Raw genomic sequence first — 7,249 nt, forward strand, 5'->3', positions numbered from 1 at the left:
GTAATACTTTACCAATTGTAATTAATTTCTGATCCTTGTGGAGACGATACTCACTCATCATTGTAATACTTGAATCTACGTGTACACTTGCACATTTTCATTACATATTTACATACAACAGACAGCGTAAAGATTACTTATCTAACATGATCTCTGCTCTAATGGCTGAAAAGTTGGTGCACAAGGGATGCGAAGCATATCTGGCTTACGTTCTGGATATGAGTGTTAGTGAATAATCTATTGAGAACATTCATACAGTGAGGGGCTATCTCGATGTCTTTACAAAGGATTACCTTGGTTACCTTGGTTACCTCTAGAGCACGGGGTCAAATTTGGCCTTGATTTGTTGCTAGGCACAGCTCCGGTGTCCATTGCTACATCTCGTATGACACCTAAAGAGCTAGTGAAACTTAAGGCGGAATTGCAAGAACTTTTGGATCTTGGATTCATTAGATTAAGTGTGTCACCATGAGGAGCTCATGTTCTGTTTGTAAAGAAGAAGGATGGATTCATGAGGTTTAGCATTTAGCATTAATTATCGGCAACTGAACAAGTTAATCATAAAGAACCGATAACCTTTACCAATGATTGATGATTTATTCGATCAGTTTAGGAGGGCTAAGTGTTCTCTAATATTGATTTAGGGTTTAGACACTACCAATTGAAAGTGAAAGAGGACATTCTTAAGACCACTTTGAGGACTCGGTATGGTCACTATGAGTTCCTTGTGATGCCCGTTGGTCTCACGTACGCTCCAACAACCTTTATGGACCTAATGAATTGAGTTTTTTAGCCCTACCTTGATTAGTTTGTTGTGGCCTTCATCGAAAACATCTTGATCTATTCCATGTCTAAAGAGGAACATGCTGGACATCTGAGAATCGTTCTGTAGATTCTCCAAGAGAAACAATTATATGCCAAACTAAGTAACTGTGAGTTCCGGTTCCACAAGGTGATGTTTTTGGGACATGTGGTATCGGCTGAGGGTATTTGTGTCAACCCAAAGAAGATTGAGGTAATCTTGGACTGAAAACAACCTAAGAACATCGGTGAGATTCAAGGTTTCCTAAGATTGGCTGGCTATTATAGGAGGTTTGTGGAAGAATTTTCCTTAATTGCAGCTCCAATGACCAAGCTGTTGAGGAAAAGTCCCCTTTCAACTAGACTGTAGAGTAGCAAGACAGTTTTGAAAAGCTTAAGTCCATCTTGACTCAATCGCCTTTTCTTATTCAATTAGATTCTAGAAAGAATTATGTGGTGTATAGTGATGCATCTCATATCAGGCATTGTCTGAAACTTTAAATTATATAGATTTTTTATAGTTGTTTATGACACTTTTTTACTTTAAAATTATGTTAATCCAGAATATTTGATAGTTAATTAGGTGCATTTTGTTCACATTAAGATAATAGGCAACATTTAGTAATAATTGAAAGGTGCATGCTTAACTTAGATCCTATCCCGATTAAATTAAAGGTTCGCAATAACTTGAGAAAGCTTTATTACCTTGTATAACTTTTAGATTTGTGTGATTAAATTATTTCAAACCTAATATGTCCCTGCTACTTTGCATAAAAATCTAAGAAACCCTTAGTTAAATACGATCATGGTAGTATCCATGTTTTCTAAGTAAAGATTCCGGAAGGAGTTAATACTAGTTTCAAAGTTAATGAGAGATCGAGTTGCCATGGAATATTTTCTAGAACATCGTGAGCATGATGAAAATGAACCAAGTCAAATGTGTAATTATTCTAGCCTATTTATGTTATTGTTGTTAAAGCTTGTGAATTTGCTGCTAAATCCACCTCATATATTTTAATTATCCATCGCACTTAGGTTAATTTGCATTTAGGATATTTTTGCATCAAGGGATTTAATTCTACATCAATCACTTGAAATTATTGTGTTTGTTTTTCTCACCAATTTGTAAAAACTTAATTTTTTAGAATATTGATTAACATATACAGTCCCTGTGGAGAAGATAAGTTTTATACTTATTACTTGATAACGAATGTGTACACTTGCACAAACCCTAGCATTACAAGTTTTTGGTGTCGTTGCCGGGGAGTGTTGCCTTAATCATTTATGTGAAATTATTCTTTGCAATTTTTTTTATTTTATTTTATTTCATTTTTCACTTTACTAATTAATTTTTTGTGATTTTATTTTTAGGTGTTTATGAGCATAGATCGAATCATCAATTTATTACCTGTAGACCCTGAAATCAAGCGGACATTTAGACAATGAATACGAGAAAGAATAGCCCAAAGACAAGTCATAAAAATGGACCTTAGAAATCAAAATGATGCTCACAATCTAATCCTTATTGCTGATGATAGGGATCGGGCTATAAGACAGTACGATGTACCCTTTTTTAATGAGTTAAATCTGGGAATTAGGAGATCAGAGATTGAGGCACTGCAGTTTGAATTGAAACCTATGATGTTTCAGATGCTTCAACCCATGGGCCAGTTTAGTGGAATGCCCATAGAAGATCCACACCTCCACCTTTGGTTATTCATGGAGGTGAGTGATTTCTTTAATATAGCCAGAGTAAATGAAGACGCATTGAAGCTGAAGTTGTTTCCATACTCATTGCGAGATTGAGCACGAGCATGGTTTAATTTGTTGCCACCACATTCAATTTCAACATGGCAAGAATTAGCTGAATGCTTTTTGGTAAAGTATTTCCCACCTAGCAAAAATCCTAAGTCGCGGAATGAGATAACCCCTTTTCAAAAAATGGATAACGAATCCTTATACGAGGCATGGGAAAGATTTAAGGAGTTACTTTTAGATAACACTACATGATTCCACATTGCATCCAGTTGGAGAGATTTTATAATGGTCTTAACACACACAAGGTTGGTGGTAGATGCTTCAATAAATGGTGATATCTTGTCAAAGTCTTATAATGAGGCTTATGAAATGATCAAGAGAATAGCCAATAACAATTACCAGTGGCTGACAAATCGAGCAACTTCAGGAAGACGAGTAGCTAGAGTGCATAAAGTAGATGCCTTTACTTCACTCTCAGCTTAGATATATTCTATCTCTTCAATGTTGAAACAGTTTACAACTAACAGTTTAAATCCTGTTGTAGCCCAACCATCAAGTCAATTCGAGGTTATTTTCTGTGTATACTGTAGGGAAGGTAATTCTTTTGAAAATTGTCCATCAAATCCCGAGTTTATTTATTATGTAGGAAATTAATACCAAAATAGAAGTGGACAAGGACCACAGTCCAACTTCCATAATCTTTCATGGTGAAACCATCCAAACTTTTCTTGGAGTAAACCAAGGAAATGGACTGAACAACACTTACATGCAGCATAGACTAAGTCAATTCCAATGGTTTAATCAATTCCAAAACCACCACAACCTGAATCATCTAATAGTTTAGAGAATTTTTTGAAAGTGTACATGGCGAAGAATGACGCCTTAATCCAAAGCCAAGAAGCAACACTAAAAAATTTGGAGAACCAAATGGGTCAGTTAGTTATAGAGCTTCGTAATAGACCGCAAGGCGCCTTGCCGAGTGATACAAAAAATCTAAGGAATTTAGGTAAGGAACATTGCAAGATAGTTTCTTTATAAAGTGGTAAGACTTTGGAACCCAAGGAAGTTGTTGTTAAAGATGAACCTATTTAGGAGGAAAGTCAACTAACAGTTGAAATTCCTGCACCAAAAGAGCTAGAACTTACAAGTTTAATGAGGTAAAATATAAACTAGTGAATTTTGATAAGCTAACACCTTCTTTAGATGCATATTTATTTCTTCAGAAAATTGTCCAGTCTAAACCAAAGTTCCATCACTTCTATATCCTCAAGATTCCAACAACATAAGCAGAAACAAGAGGTGCAATTCAAGAAGTTTTTGGACATTCTAAAGAAACTTCACATCGATATACTATTGGTGGAGGCCTTAGAAAAGATGGTCAACTATGTCAAGTTCATGAAGGATATTTTATCCAAGGAGAAGAAACTCAATGAGTTTGAGACTGTAGCTTTAATGAAGGAGTACAGTGCATTCTTATATAACAAGCTTCCTCTAAAAATGAAAAACCCCAGAAACTTCTGTAATATTGGAGAATCTTACTATGGTAAAGCTTTATGTGATCTTGGAGCAAGCATTAACTTGATGCTGAAATCTATTTTCAAGATGATGGGAATAGGTGAGTAAGACCCACAACTGTGACACTCCAATTGGCGGATCGATCTTTGGCATATCCAGAAGGAAATATTGGGGATGTTTTGGTATGTGTAGATAATTTTATTTTTCTTGTTAATTTCATTGTATTAGTTTTGAAGCATACAAGGAAGTGTCGATCATCCCGGGGAGAGCTTTCCTAGCCATAGGAAGAACGTTAATAGACGTGCAAAAAGGTGAACTCACCATGAGAGTTCAAGATGATCAGGTAACATTTAATGTTCTTAAAACGATGAAATTTTCTGATCCCATGGAGGAATGTTCAGTGATGGAGGAGTTAGAAACCTTAGTTTCTATGGAATGAGAATAATTTTGTAGAGGACCCATTAGAGAACACTTTAAGGTCTGAGTCATTGGAAAATGAAGAAGGTAATGAAATTATGGCTTTGATGAAATTCAATCCGATAGACTCTGTTCAACTAGCATGGTTTGAACCATTAGGGTTGGAAGCTTAGGAATACACACAACCAAAGTTGACAATCAAGGAACTGCCTAAACTTGAACTAAAGGTACTTCATTCCCATTTGAAATACATTTATTTGGGTAACTGTTTTACTTTGCCTATTTCGTTTCAACAGAAATAGCAGAACACTAAGAGGAGTAGTTGATCGGAGTTTTAAAGAAATTTAAAAAGGCAATCGGCTTGACCATAGCTGATATCGAGGAATAAACCTGTCCTTTGTATGCATAAGATTATCTTAAAGGAAGGCGAAAGATCTAGAATTGATGGGCAAATGAGACTAAATCCAATCATGAAAAAGGTAGTTCAAAAGGAAGTTATTAAATGGTTAGATGCGGGAATTATCTACCTCATCTCAGATAGTTCATGGGTAAGTCTGGTATAATGTGTACTAAAGAAAGCTGAAATCATGACTATAAAAAATGAACATAACGAGTTAATCCTGATGAGGACGATCATAGGTTGAAGAATCTGTATTGACTACATAAAATTGAACAAAGCCACTCATGGATATTCAGGATCTAACCAAATAGTTATAGCCCAAGAAGACCAACACAAAACGACTTTTACTTGCCTATACGATACATTTGCTTTTAGGCCAATGCCTTTCAGTTTATTTGATGCACCTGCCACATTTCAACAATGCATGATGACAATATTTACTGATATGGTAGAAAATTTTGTTGAGGTATTCATTGATGATTTTCTTTGTTTTTGGTAACACTTATGATGCTTGTTTGAGTAATTGGCTAAGGTACTGAAAAGATGTGAATAGACAAATCTTGTCCTTAATTGGGAAAATGTCATTTTATTGTTAAGGAGGGAATTTTCTTAGGACACAAAATTTCAAAAACGAGATTGAAGTTGATAATGGGAAGGTGGATGTAATTGAAAAATTACCACCTTTAATTAGTGTGAAAGGATTTCGAAGTTTTTTAGACCATGTCGATTTTTACCGAAGGTTATTAAAGATTTTCAAAAAATTTCAAGCCTTTGTGTATGAGATTAGAGAAAGACACCATTTTTAAGTTTAACAAAGCATACTTGGAAGCTTTTAAGGAATTAAAAAGTCGGTTAATCTCAGTCGTAATAATCCTTATGCCAGATTGGAACTTACCTTTTGAGTTGATGTGATGCTAGCAATTTGTTGTTTTGGAGCTGTAATGGGTCAAAGAAGAAACAAAGTGTTCATCCTATGTACCATGCAAGCAAAACTTCGACAGAAGCCCAGCTTAATTATACAGTAACTAGAAAAAACTCTTTGCGATAGTTTTTGCTTTTGACAAGTTTCATTCATATCTTATAGGTACCAAAGTCATAGTATTTATCGATCATGCGACCATTAAATACTTACTCACGAAGAAAAATGCTAAACCAGGCTAATTCGATAGATACTTTTACTCCAAGAATTTGACCTTGAAATCCAAGTAAAAAAGGGAGTTGAAAATCAAGTAGCTGATTATCTGCCGAGGTTGGAACTAAACGAGGTAACTCATTCACTTGTTTTATCAGTGAGAATTTTCCAAATAAGCATATCTTCAAGGTAAGTTAAATTCATAAAATTCCTTAGTTTGCTTATTATGTGAATTATTCAGCGTGAGGAATAATACCTTCTAGAATGACATACCAACAAAAGAAGAAATTCCTTCATGATAGTCAGTATTATTTCTAGGAGGATCCGTTTTTATTTAATAGTGTGCAGATAATATAATTAGGAAGTGCATATCTGGAAGTGAGACTGACGAGATCTTAAACCATTTTCATTCATCTCCAATTGGGGGACATTTTGGCGGTTTCCGCACTACAGCAAAGATCTTACAAGTTGGGTATTGTTGGCTTATGATGTTTAAATATGCATATGCATATGTGAAAAATTGCGATTGATGCCAAAGGACTAGAAACATATCAAGAAGGAACGAGATGCCCTTGACAAATATCTTAGAGGTAGAAGTATTATATTTGGGCATTATTTTTAGACTTTCTTTTCTTATTTAACAAGTAGTCTTAGTGCGGTATTATGTATCAAGTGGTGAAGCGAGTGTATACAAATATTAATAGTTATGCGATTCCTACATAGCATGTGCTTACACGGTTTGGATAAGAGCTCTATTCATGAATCTCAGTTTTTGTTATACGATATGACATGCTCTTAAGTAGGGTTGTCTTAGACAAGATAGAATGACTAATAGAGACTCATCATATGTATCTTGACACTGTTAGGAATGACTCGGTTAATCTTTGGAAGGCATGTCATTTGACGCTTGAGTTGGAAAATAAAGCTCATTGGGCCTTGAAACAATTAACCTAGATCTAAAGCAAGTCGGTGAGGAAGAACGTTACAACTTGATGAGCTTAAGGAGTTGAGGTTGTTTTTAAAAAATGCCAGATGTATAAAGAAAAGACTAAGAGATGGCATAATAACCATAGAAACCTGTGAATTCAGAGAAGGTCAATGTAACACCCCTTACCCGTGTCTGATGCTGAACAGGATACGAGGCATTACCAGACTTAATCATTCACAAACATGCAAAAAACTGGGCCATAAAATTTCTTTTAATTCAAACTTTCAAACACATGCAT

The sequence above is a fragment of the Gossypium hirsutum genome, chromosome A02 (genome assembly GCF_007990345.1).
Source record: "Gossypium hirsutum isolate 1008001.06 chromosome A02, Gossypium_hirsutum_v2.1, whole genome shotgun sequence".
Lineage (NCBI taxonomy): Eukaryota > Viridiplantae > Streptophyta > Magnoliopsida > Malvales > Malvaceae > Gossypium > Gossypium hirsutum.